The 12,740-nt window shown below is 55.6% G+C and overlaps 2 non-coding genes across 2 annotated transcripts; one reads left to right on the top strand and one right to left on the bottom strand.

Moving 5' to 3' along the window:
- Positions 1-4,082: 4,082 nt before the first annotated feature.
- Positions 4,083-4,155, bottom strand: TRNAK-CUU (transfer RNA lysine (anticodon CUU)). Its single transcript has one exon. It is a non-coding gene; the product is annotated as a tRNA-Lys (tRNA).
- Positions 4,156-12,056: 7,901 nt separating this feature from the next.
- On the top strand, positions 12,057-12,130 carry TRNAT-AGU (transfer RNA threonine (anticodon AGU)). Its single transcript has one exon. It is a non-coding gene; the product is annotated as a tRNA-Thr (tRNA).
- Positions 12,131-12,740: the final 610 nt, after the last annotated feature.

A 12,740-nucleotide genomic window follows, 5' to 3' on the forward strand; every position in this document is an offset into this window, starting at 1 on the left:
TGCAGCTCTTTCAAAAAGTCCTGTGGAGCATTGACACACGAAGCCTGTGGCTACACTGCCCAGCCCTTTTGGAAGTGGCATGGAAATGTGGCCAATAGGAAATGCAAATGAGGTGCAGATTTAAATATTGCATGTCTTAGTTGCATAACCACTCAGGACCTCAGTTCTGGAAGAGCTGAAATTGAAAGTCCCAGTTGTGAGTGCAGCTGCTTCCCTCTCCTCTAGCAGCTGAGCCGGTGAAGGACTCCCCCCAGTTTTTATACGGGCCCCCACCTGCATGTGGCAGGGCAAGCAGTGGCTTCAGGGTGCGAATGAGGGGAGGGCAAGGTACCACACAGCAGCAGGTCAAGCTCCTGTAGTGGAGTCGTTATTCCATTTACCTGACGCACAAAAGGTCCTTCCTTCAAAACCAGGCAGAAGCCTCAATGCCTCTGTTTTTCGAGCTCCCCCTTATGCCCACAAGGGCTCGTCTCTTTCTGCCATAACCTTTCCCTCTGATAAGCCCAACGCCCCTGTGACAGGAGTTGAACCAGACCCTGCTCTGCAGCAGGAGAGCCCAGCAGGTGCATTGCAGCGAGTGCACAGAAACCGTGTCCCTGCACGTACCTGAAGGCTTTTCCCTCACTGATGTCCCTGGCGAGGTACCACAGAGCTGTCTTTGCCTCTCAGCCAACAGAAGCTGTGCCAGGCAAGTGCCCCTGCCCTCTCCCACACCTTCCCTCCCAGCCCCAGCCTGCTCCTGAACCTGCCTCCCACCCCAGCCTGCTCCCCATCCGCCCCCTCCCTCACAGCCTGGCCTGGCAGAGAAGGGGCCAAGCCAGCTGGAGTTGCTGTGCTAACAGAGCAGCTGGAAAGGAGCAGAGCATGTCAGGAGCAGACACAGAGGCTGCAAACCCTGCCGATGGCCGGCCATGGCCCTGGTCCGTATCCACCCAGCAGGGACACATGGAGAGAGCCGGTGCAGGGCCCAGCCCCAGAGCAGAGACTGACCATGGCCGGGCTGTGCTGCTCTCAGGACAGGGCACAACAGGGCCCTGCTCACCCCAGCAAGCAGCACTGCAGGGTACAGGAGTGAGTGTAGCCCTGTTGGGCAAAACCTGCCCCTCCTGTGTCCCCGGCCGGCCAGCGAGTGGCAGAAAGGTTCCTGGCAGGGTGAAGTTGGGCCGTACAAAAAGGTTCCAGGCATGTTGGGTGAGGTGGCTGGGGGTGAAGGCAGCGGACTGCTAATCCATTGTTCTCTGAATGCACGTGTGCAAATCCAGCTCTCATCGAACCTTTCCAGTCACCAGCCGGCTGAGCTGTGTTGAGTTCCAGGCTAGTGTGTGATGCCACTTCCACTACAGCTGAGCCTGCCGCCTCCCAGCTCCTGTGCTGGGCAGACTCCAAGCACAGGCCATCTGTGTGAGGCTGAGCTGAGCTCTGGCCGCAAGGGGTGGGATGATTTCATTTGCCTCACAGACCCCAGGCTGTCTCCAGTGTGAGCCCAACAGTGCTGTGTTCACCTCAGTCCCCTGCAGTGCTGCTGCCCAGGGAGAGCAGAGACCCAAACACTGCCAGGGTGCAGGGGTGCAGTACCCAGCCAGACATGGGGGCCAGGTGGGGGCAGCCCTGGTTCAGCTGCAGCCAGTGACATGGGCAGCTGCCTCTGAGGAAGGGCCTGTTCCCAAGGCTGAATCAGGGGCTCTGGTCTCTCCCAGCTCCTGGGCTGGGCTGGGCAGTGCACAGCTGGGAAAAGAGCAGATACTTGCCCAGGGGAAAGAATGTTTCTCTGCCCCAACTGCAATAGGTCCTTCCACAGCACCAGCTACAGGCCCTGGGGCAGGTCTCCATTCAACTGTGCCACCCTGGGCAAGCCCTGAGTTCTTCTGTGCTTCTCAGCAGCTGGGGATGCCTCTTTGGGACATATCTCCTGCCCCACTGCTAAAAGGAGCCCTGCAGTAAAGAGGCCCCACTTGGAGATTGGCTGATTTTGTACCACCTTGTGCTGCTGGCCTCAGCATGCAGGCTGCTTTTGGGGTGGGTTTGGTGGAGGGGAGAAGCCAGGTGGGGGGGCTCTTTATGGAAGTCCTCTGGCCACATGTAGTCATGGTCCCCCTTCTTCTTCAGCTGTCCTGAGGTGCTCTGTGGCATTGGAGCCATCCCACGGATGTGTCACTACCAGCAGCTGCACCTCCGGGTGCCCGAAGGAGGACAGGTGAGCTGGGCTGCTGCCCGGAGCCATCAGGCCCACCAAGAGTGGGTCCATGTCTGGGAAGCCCTATGGGAGTACTTTGACTGGGGCGGTCCCAGTGAGCACCACCCAAGCCACCCCTGGTGCACACCCTGCACACTCATACCACCACCTGCACACCGCCCCCACCACCCACTCACTGTCCCCATCACCCACACACCAGCCCCACCACCCACTGACCACCCCCACCACCCGCTCACCACCCCCACACGTAACACGGGTGTGTGTGAAAATAAAACTGATTCCTTGTTAAACAGCCAAAAAGCTCACCTCTGAGTGTGGAACATAACAAACACCATCATAACTCAGTGTGGACATGGGGGAAACGAGATACACTAACTATTTACATGGGGGGACGGGGCACATGGGACTGCCCAAGGGTGTGGGTGCTCATGGGCGCTGGTGGCCGTGGCCTCATCCGTGGGCTGTCGTCTGCCAGGCCCAGGCATGCCAGGGTCATGCCCTGGGGGGTGTGTGCCCTGTGGGGTACCTACCTGACAGTCCAGTGCCGTGGTCAGGGAACGCCCGTTGGGCAGATGCCTGGCTGGAGCCGTAGGAGGGGATGTCCAGCACAAGCTCAGCCTCATTGTTGGACCACTTTGACAGTGGGGTGACTGGCTCCTGCTCTGGCCCTGGGGGTGCGGGGCTGGGCTCCGGTCCAGACTCAGGCTCCACGTCCTGCTGGGTCTCCTCAGCCATGGCGCCAAGGAAGGCCGGGGAGAGGAGGTGTCGCTGGGGCCCAGGATGGCGATGAGCTCGCAGTAATAGGGGCAAGTGGTGGGAACAGCCCCACACCAGCTGGCCGAGTCCTGCGCCCAGGCGTAGCCCTGCTGCAACTCCTTGACCTGACTCCTGATATGGTGAGGGGTGCGGGCAGGGTGACCGAGGGTGGTCAGGCTCTTGGCCAGCTGGGGAACACGTCTGCGTTCTGCTGCTTGCTCCCCATTCCGTGGAGCACCTTCTCCTCACTCAGAGCCCCAGAGGTCACGGAGCTCAGAGTCAGTCCAGGAAGTGCTCCTAACAGCCGACTGCTGCCATTGCGGACCCCACTATTTCGAAGTAGAGGGACGTGGAATGTCTACACACGTCCTACTTCGATGACAGATGTCGACGTAGGGCTCTGTTCCCATATTCTGATAGGAGCTGCAGCTTTGACATCACACTGGCTAACATCGATTGCAGCTTTGAAGTAGCGTGTCTCACGTGGAGATGTGGCACGTGCTATTTCGAAGTTGTGCTTGCTACTTCCATCTCGCTTTCTCGTGTAGACGCACCTTCTGTGTTCTTTCCAAATAACTACAAATTGCCCCGTGTGCCCTTTCCATGTGAGAGCCATCTAGTGACTGACACTCACCTTTCCACTGCCCTGGCGAGACGGGCGGCAGGAGTGAAGAATCAGAACATTCCAAGCAGAAATCTCCATCCCTCCATTGAACACAAACCATCACTGCCCCTGTCCAATAACACTTTTCCCCTCACACTTTTGAACCCGCAATCTCTTGCTCTTGTGTAAGTGAATAACAAGAGCTCCTCATTTCGTCACCATCCCCTGGATAGTTGGAGCTGATTTGGACACCCAGTGCCCACCTGGAGCCAATGCAGAAAGATGCGAAGCTACCGAGCACTGAAGAGGGACAGGCAGCTGGGGAGAGGATTTCTTCTCTCCTCCTTGTGCAGGTGGGAATAGAGACGAAGAGAAGAAAATCCTCTTCCACTCTCTGAAGATGATGAAATAACAGTTTGTAGAAGAGACAAGAACAAGAACACACATTTCCTGCCTTAGGCCAGGACGTCAGACACATCTGTTAGAGAATTGCTCAATGAGCTGAGAGCACTAGAGCAAGAAGGAAAGCACCCAGCATGGGGCTTGAACCCATGACCCTGAGATTAAGAGTCTCATGTTCTACCAACTGAGCTAGCCAGGCCACAAACATGAAAGCTTCCCATGTCCTATCACAGAGCAGAAGGAGTCAAATGTGCATGTCAGCTGGTTCTCAGTCAAATATGTGTGGCAAAGTGCTCACAAGGGCCAGACTCCAGTCTTTGTTCTTTGGGCTGCCGGAGGTGAGATGCAAAGAAAACAGACGGTTGGAGTGAATCTTGGCCAAGCCTCTCACTGCTGCTGCGAGCTCTCCCGCACACCTCACACACCTACGGCCATTTCTGCACAACAAATTAACGCTGACACCATTTCCCCCAGCGCAGAGCCGGTGCAGGCAGTCGAACACGTTTCTTTTTCATACAGAGAGAACACGCAGGTGAAGAGAGTTTTCCGTGGGAAATTGCCTGTTAGTGACTCTCCAGAGAAAGGGGCATTAGTGGCTCACAGGCGGTTGTGCTTTTCAACGCTGGGCAAAGGGAGTAGAAAGGGGGACCTGATTCACTCACCCTTCAGTTCCACTGGGGAGGGCAGAACCCTAACCGAGTGTTTCCTGCCTTCAATGTGCCCAGCACCGGGTGGATCAGGCTCTGACCTGCCCCAGATGAACGTCGGTCGTCCAGCGCAGTTAGTTATGGGGCAGGAGAACGGGACAAAGAGGCTCCTCCTCATGCTCGTTTTCCTCACCCTGATTCCTCTCCAGCCCCGTGGGCAGAGCTGAGGAAGGAGAGTCCCTGAGGCAAAGCCCCGGGGGTGTCTGAGATGTCACCTGCCCTGCAGCCTGTCCCGCGTGGCTGTTGTAATGGCCTCTCTGTGAGGTCATCACCTTCCAACTTCTTTTAACCAATCAGCTGAGGTGCTGTAAGAGGCCCCTGTGATGTCACTACCACACCTACCTGTACCCTGCAGGGCTTGTGTCCTGCCCCTGGCAGCCCCTTTGCATGGCTGAGCTTCCACCCCTGTGTCACCCCCACTCACTCAGGGACATTCTGGGGCTCAACTCGGCTGCACATGGGAACACCAGAGGCTGCTCTGTGCCACAGGCTGTTTGCAGAGATCATCTCGTCTGACCTCCTTGCACATCACAGGCCTCCTGTATGGCGCAGTTGGGAGCATGGCACCAAAGCGCACACCAGACAAGCACTTGGTCTGCACTGGAAGGTGCCCAGGGCTAGAGAAAGCCCCATACCCTGGGGGTATTTGGAGGACATTAATGCAGTGACCGGAAGGGAAAGGACCCAAAGTCCACTCTTGTGGGTCTGCATCATAATTCACATGCAGAACAACTCTGTGCTCAGGTCTGCACATTTCACAGTTTTATTTCTCTCTCAGGCTGAAATTGAATTCTTTGAGCAGTGAGTTCTACAGTTCCTAATCGGGCCAGAGTAACGACCAATAGATAGATAGATAGATAGACACCAAATATCCATCAATCTATCTGTCTAATTGGGAATACAACTATATGTCATAAAATTCCTTCCCTTTAACTTTAATTAAATTGAATTCCCCTTTAACTGCAGCAAGGGAGATTTCGGTTGGACATTAGGAAATATTTCCTGTCAGGGCAGTTAAGCACTGGAATAAAATGCCTTGGGTAAAGGCAAAATCTCCATCTTTGGAGATATTTTAGAAGTTGGATAAATATCCAACGGGGAATATCTAGATTAGGGATAAGGAAACTTTTTACTTTGGTCCCCACTTTTCATCTCTGAAATTAGGAGCTACCCCACAACCTCTCGAATGTGATCACAACGTACAGAAATTTCAGTGATGTTCACAAGCTTAAACGCCCCTTTGGGCGTGTGAAAGAAAACAAGTCTGTAAAAGAGAAGAACTTTATTCATCAGTGTATAAATGTGATGACACAGACATAGAAACAGTAACAGATTTCATCATTTTTCATTAGATGGATGAGCCTGAGACCCAGCAGGTAACTGGGCTGTGCCCCACTTCTGAAATTTCATGCCCCCTGAGGTTTGCTCACCCCACGATAGATGGTGCTTGGCCCCGCCATGAGGGAAGGGGTCTAGACTTGATGACCACTTCAGGTCTCTTCAATTCTAGAGCCCTATGAGTCTGAGACTCCCACTGGCCCTGGCCCTGGCCCTGCTTCACTTCTTAAGACTTTTGAATTTCTATGCCCTGTTCCTTAGCCTTGGAGTGTCAAGTATTCTCTTTAGTGGCCAGCACATCCTCTGCAGCCCCAGGGGAGGCACTGAAGGGGGAACTCATATCTGCCCTTGACTGCAGGAATTGCCCCTGTGTTTCCCATTGGCCAGGAAGGGGGAACCGCAGCCAATAGGAAGTGGTGTGTGGTGCCTACGAATGGCAGGGAGTGCATGGAGCCACTTTCCCCTCACCCCCAGGAGCTGCTGTGAGTGGGAGGTGAACCTGCTTTAGCCCCACTGCACCACCCCATGGCTGCACCAGAGTTTGATATGCCCCAATCTACGCTGCTGCACAAGGGATACTGCAGCTACCCAATGCACTGCAGCCCCTGGAGGGTTTGTTGGAGGCAAAGCGCTGTCTAAGCAGAGTCCCTGACCCTGTACATCAGGTCTGGCATCCCCAGGGCCTCTCTGTTCCCTGCCAGCATGGCCCACACAGCACAGAAGGAACACAGGGCTGAGACTGGGGACTCAGGTGCCCAGCTGCCGTTGCAATGAATGGAATGAAACGGGAAATGCTGAGGTGTCCTATGCAGCAGCGCAGTCAGCATGTGGGTAAGGACGGCCCTGCCACCGGATACTTAGCTGGCAGAGAGCAATCTAGAGCTCTGATAGGAGGAGACACCAGCATGCACATGTGGTGAGGCTGGCCAGCCTGTTGGAAAGGGGCTTTGGCCATCTCCATCCCTCCCCTCGCTTGGCTACTTACTTCATAGGGTGTCATAAGGAGGAGGGAGAAAACTTGCTCTTCTTGGCCTCTGAGGATAGAACAAGAGGCAATGGGCTTAAGCTGCAGCAGGGGAGGTTTAGGCTGGACATTAGGAAAAAGTTCCTAACTGTCAGGGTGGTCAAACACTGGAATAAATTTCCTGGGCAGGTTGTGGATTCTCCATCTCTGGAGATATTTAAGAACAGGTTACAGAGCTGTCTATCAGGGGTGGTTTAGACAGTACTTGGTCCTGCCATTGGTGCAGGGAGCTGGACTCGATGGCCTCTCAAAGTCCCTTCCAGTCCTCGTGTCCTATGATTCTATCACTGATTCACCTGACTGAGAAGCACCTGGGCCCTGGGCACAGCCTGACCAGCCTTTCCCCATCCCAGGAGATGATGTTGATCACAAGGTTCTTCTCCAGTCCTCATTGTGTTGACGTGATGGACAAAATTCTTGCTGTCAAAATACACCCCACCGGGGCAGGGTCTCCAGCCCATGAGGCAGAGGAAGGCTTAATAGTCACCACCTCTACAAAAGGGACAGGCTTCCAAGTGGGTCTGGACCAGGGGAGGCTGGGGCTTGCCTGGACACAGCTTCCCAAAACACAAAGCCAGCCCCCCATTAGCTCACACTGCACCGCACACTACCCCAGGAAGGGGCAGCAGGAGCACCCTGCCAAGTGGCACCTGCCCTCCACAGCAGCTCCAGTGGTTTTCTCTGCTCTCCATTTCCTCCCCAGTTCTGCTGGCCTCAAAGCTCTAGGAATCAGGGAAGTCATAAACACAGGAGACCACTGCCCCAGCCAGTCATGGCCCCCAGCGCTTCTGCAGAGGTTGTTGTGGAACTCTGCAAATCCGCTTCAGAGACATTCAAGTGTCTAAGTGTCTGGCTGTGCTACACAAATTAGTTCAGAGATGTTAAGGGTGGTGGGACCTCATTCCTCTGCCGGGGTGGGATGCTCAGCAGGAACTAAAAACCTTCTGAATAACTTTGGATTGCAACCTTCCCTCAAGATGTGATACCGAGTCTTCCCCCCAGCACTCCCTTCCTTCCCTTGGAGGTGGTGGGATTAGAAGGCCTCCAGGGCTCTGCTTTCTTAGTTTTCAACTTTAAGCTACTGGATGAGGAAGAGTGGCCAGGCCAGTGGGTTGCTGAACCAGGGGACAGGCCAAGCCAGCAGGAACTGGTGGAGTGACAATAAAGTCAGAAGAAAGAAGGGGGCACTGCTCTCCCATTGCCTTGGAAGAAAAGGCTGCATAAAACCACTCTCAGTGGAGAACAGGGGTATCCATCCCCCTACCTCTTGCATGCGAAGCAACTGCTCTACCATTTGAGCGAATTCCCCTCTGCTTAAATAAAATTTCTGCCCCAGCCACCTCATTGTTGAGTCCATATGTCCCTGCAGCTCCCCTGGCTCCTTTCCAAAGATGACACTTGTAAAACCAGTTCCAAGCAGCCAGCCGGCTGAGCTGGTCAGACACATCTGCTACGTGAGCCCTTGGGGCATCTTGATGAAGTGGCCTGGCTGCGTTGGATGGGGAGGTTCCAGCATGTATGGGGAGCTGTGCATGTCCAGCTGTGCGGGAGAGCTCTAAGGACATCCCTGCCTGCATCACAACGCCACTGCCTGGGGGTGCTGGTGCCTGGCAGCCTGGCTTTGCAGAGCCTGGTGTCCTCAAACCAGGTTCCGCTGCTGTATCACCTCCCTGGGCTCAGACTTTCATTGAGCTACCTGGGCAGGTGATCGACATGCAACAGGGGTGTTTCTGTGAACTGCAGAGGTCTGTAGCATGCGCTGTTTTGGCAGATGCACCATTTCTGAGAGCAGCTGCAGAGGAGATGATGGACAGTCAGTGTCTGTGGGAGGAGGGGTTCACTTTGGGGCTCTGGGGCATATTTTTATGCTTTTAATTACAGGCCATGTCTGTGATTTATTTCTCGAGCTGTTTTCAGAGTGCCCCATCTGGGTGTGTTTCCAAGTCAGAGCTGTTTGAAGCACCCACCTGGGCTGAGGGGTACGACCAATGAACGAGCAGCACCCACCCGGGCTGAAGGATTCAACCAATGAACTGAACATCCCTCCCTCTCCATGGCCTCCTACTCAGAAGATAAATGGTACATTAGTTTGCCACAGGAGGCAGGATCCAGACATTCGGCACAATGGGGTGCCGGACACGTTGGACTCTGGCCTCAACCAAGCACCCAACATTCCCTGGGGTCTGGCCAGCCCCAGCAGGGGAGTGTGCTGATGGGAGGGAGTGTGTGTGGGTTCTCAGCCTGTGTGTACTTAGCTGGGTTAAATTGGGATAAAAGTTAGACCATGAACCGTTCGAGCTGCACATGACTTTTGATTGGCTTTCTAATTGGTAACGATTCCAATGAAACCTGGTTTGGAAACAATTCACTCGTCGGTTACTTTGAAGTAACCGGCACAACGTCAAAATAGCGCATTGTGTCTGCTCGCACCATGCGCTATTTCAGTGTTAAAATCAACGTTAGGAGGTGAGACGTCAAAATCGCTATTCCTATCCAAAGATGGGAAAAGCCCCCGACTTCGACACTGAACGTCAAAGTAGGGCATGTGTGGACAATCCACGTCCCACTACTTCGAAATAGCAGGGACCTCCATGGCAGCAATCAGCTGAGGGGTTGAGACGTGCTGTCCACCCCCTGCGGGGCTCTATGATCACTGTGCACAGCAGCCCTTAATGCACCATGGACCTGCATTTCCTGTGGCAGGAAGCTGAGAGCATGCAGGCAGCAGCACACACATGTGCTCGCCTGCAAGCCCTCTACGGACCTCAACCCGAACACCCAGCACCAATTCATCGAGCCAGCCCCCTGACAGCCCCCGGGGCTCCCCCCCATGGGGACCCAGGGACTCCCAGTACCCAAACGGGGGACCAAAAAGCAGTAGGGCCCCTCCTGGTTGGAGGCCTAGCTGTGAGACCTGTTGGGGCTCTGGGGTGAGGAGGACGCACTCCATATGATGGGGAGCAAGCAGCGGAAGGCAGAAGCATTGACCTGACTGGCCAAGGGCCTGGCCGCCCAGGGTCACCCTGCCCGCACTGCAGATCACGTCTGTAGCAAGGTGAAGGAGTTGCGGCAGGATTACACCCGGGACTGGGAGTCGACCAGCTGGTCTGGGGCTGCCCCCACCACTTTCCTCTTATTACAGGGAGCTCAGGGATATCCTGATCCCCCAGAACACCTCCTCCCCCCAGACCACATTGGACACAGCAGCTGAGGAGTCCCAGCAGGCCTTGGATCTGGAGTCCATCCCGGAGGCCAACCTTGCACCCCAGGGCCCACCCGAGCAGCCACCCCTTGGGATGGAAGAGGAGGGATCCAGCAGCAAGGAGGGGGGGCTCCTCATAGACCTCTCCTCTCAGAGCACCAGCCGGGCATCCACCCACCAGGGTTCCCTCAACCGTGGCAGTGGAGGGTCAGGTACATATCCTACAGGGCAAACACCTCCGTGCCACTGGGCGGGGGCACCAGACACGACCTGGAGCCCACACACCCCCAGGGGACCCCGACCTGCAACTGCCCAGCCACAGCACAGTCCCAGGATGGCGGCATGGCCAACAGCACCCTGCTCAAATTGCCACACATTCTGGGTGCACATGGCCCAAGCTCAAAGACCCACCTGGCCCTGTGTGAGCCAGGGCTGCCCATTGCAACAGCCTGTCCCTGGAGCAAGGAGCTGGAACTTGGGGCTTGTGCCTCAATGCTGTGAGCTGCACCCCAGAAAGTCCCTTGCTGCATTGCAGAGCTTGTCTACATGAGCCGGTGGCATCAACTCAGTTCCATTCTTATTACAGCAGCCCAGAGGCTTTCCAATTCAGGCGGCCTGGATTCCCCCTCTGCCAGCTGCCAACTCCTCCTGGGAGCCCCAGATCTGAAACCAGGGCAAGAGGCAAATCCCCTGGGACCATATCCCAGCCCCAGCTCCCCCGTGTGGGGCAGACACAGCAGGGCTCACACTCAGCAGAGGAGCCGCCCTCGGCCCCAGCACACACTGTCTGTGCTGCCCAGGGAGTGAATTGCACTAAGGGAGCCTGTGAAGCGAAGGGGCCTCACCACAGACCTGCAGCCCTCGCCAGTGCAGACGTGTGGTGCCCCTCACTCCTGACCTCCAGCCCCTAACAGCCCTGGGAAGCCTCTTACTCATGACTTGCAGCACCCACGAGCCCAGCTCCGTGGTGCCCCTCACTTCCCACACGCTGTCCGGATACTGGGCTCGAGGGCACCTCTGAGCTGGGCCCCCAGGGCCAGTCCTGTTGACACAGCTCCACACTCCCTGCAGGTGAGTGACTGTCGTGAAGAGGATCCAAAGGGCAGCTGGTCCCTGTGAGAGGAGTCTGGGCCAGGGCTGCCTGTGGGATCTCCTGGAAAAGCCAAGAGCCCCTGGGAGGCCATTGACTGGCTGCCAAGCCCCCGGCCCTGCTCAAAGGTTTCACACAGGGAAAGCTGTAAAGTCAGCCCCACCCCCAGGGCACAGGGATTTGCACTGGGCTGGTAATAGAGCAAAGGGGTTGTGTGGAGGGTCACAAGTGGGACTGAAGGGCAGAAGGAGACAGAAAGGCAAAATGTTCTTCTCGTTACGCTGCATCAAACACTCCCCCTGACGAGCTCCAGCTGGGGCAGCGCAGCCCATCCCCCCTCCGTGAGAGACAGGAGATAACTGTGCCCCACAGCTGGGCCCTCCTCGCCCCACCCCTGGGGTGTGAACAGGGAGAAAGGAGGGAGTGGGGAGCACAGAGTGAAAGTGAGGGGGGGACTCAGGCTGAGGGAGCAGAGGACGGGCAGGACTCCAGGCTCTGCTGGTGGGATCCTGCACTGGGGCAGGTGGGGAGAGAGGAGGCTTCCCTCAGGCACAATGTCTGTGCTGGGGAATGGGAAGGGCTGGTTGTGGGCAGTTCATCACAGTGGTTCAGCCCCACAAAAGCTCAGCACTGGATAAATTACGTTAGTAACCTTTAAAGTGCTGCAGGACGGGTTTCTGGTTGAAGACACAGACTTATGCAGGTACCTCTTTGTCAAAACCCACAGCTCAAAGGGGTGGGCACCATGGCTCAGCTGGCTAAAGCACCTGTCTAGTAAACAGGAGATCCTGGGTTTAACTCCCAGTGGTGCCTTGCTGCACATCTTTGGCAATGTTTTCCTACATCTGTCTGGGGAACAGAAGAGCCCTCCCTAAGCAATCGCAGTCATTGCTGGGGAAGGTGAAGGCTGATGGGAGAGGGGCATTGGAAAGCCTCCAGTCACAGACTAGAGCTCAGGCAAAGTCAGCTGGAACTGATGTTGGGAAGGTGACTCCTCTGGCTGCAAGAAGAGAGGATGATCCTCCCAGCTCTGGGGCTGTCTGGGCAGGGCAGGAGAAGGAGAGTTACTCTCCTCTCACATCCCTTTGTCATTGACAAAACCCAAACAAGTTAGAAGAAAAGTCCCAGAAAGGCAGAATATGGCCAGGATGGTGGGGAAGCACATGGAGGTGTGGGCTGTGGGAAGAGAAGTACCTGCACAGTACACCACGTACTGTGCCCCCTCTCACATCTTGCTCACAACTCTCCTGTTCATACATCCCAGAATCACGTTTGCTTTTTGTGCTACAGCATCACCCTGTTGATTCATATTTAGCTTGTGGTCCTGCAATGAACCCTAACTCCATTTCTGCAGTTCTCCTTCCTAGACAGTCACTTCCTCACTGGGCCGCTTTCCATTTCAGATCACACTGACACACACAGG

Source organism: Carettochelys insculpta, chromosome 7 (genome assembly GCF_033958435.1).
Source record: "Carettochelys insculpta isolate YL-2023 chromosome 7, ASM3395843v1, whole genome shotgun sequence".
NCBI lineage: Eukaryota > Metazoa > Chordata > Testudines > Carettochelyidae > Carettochelys > Carettochelys insculpta.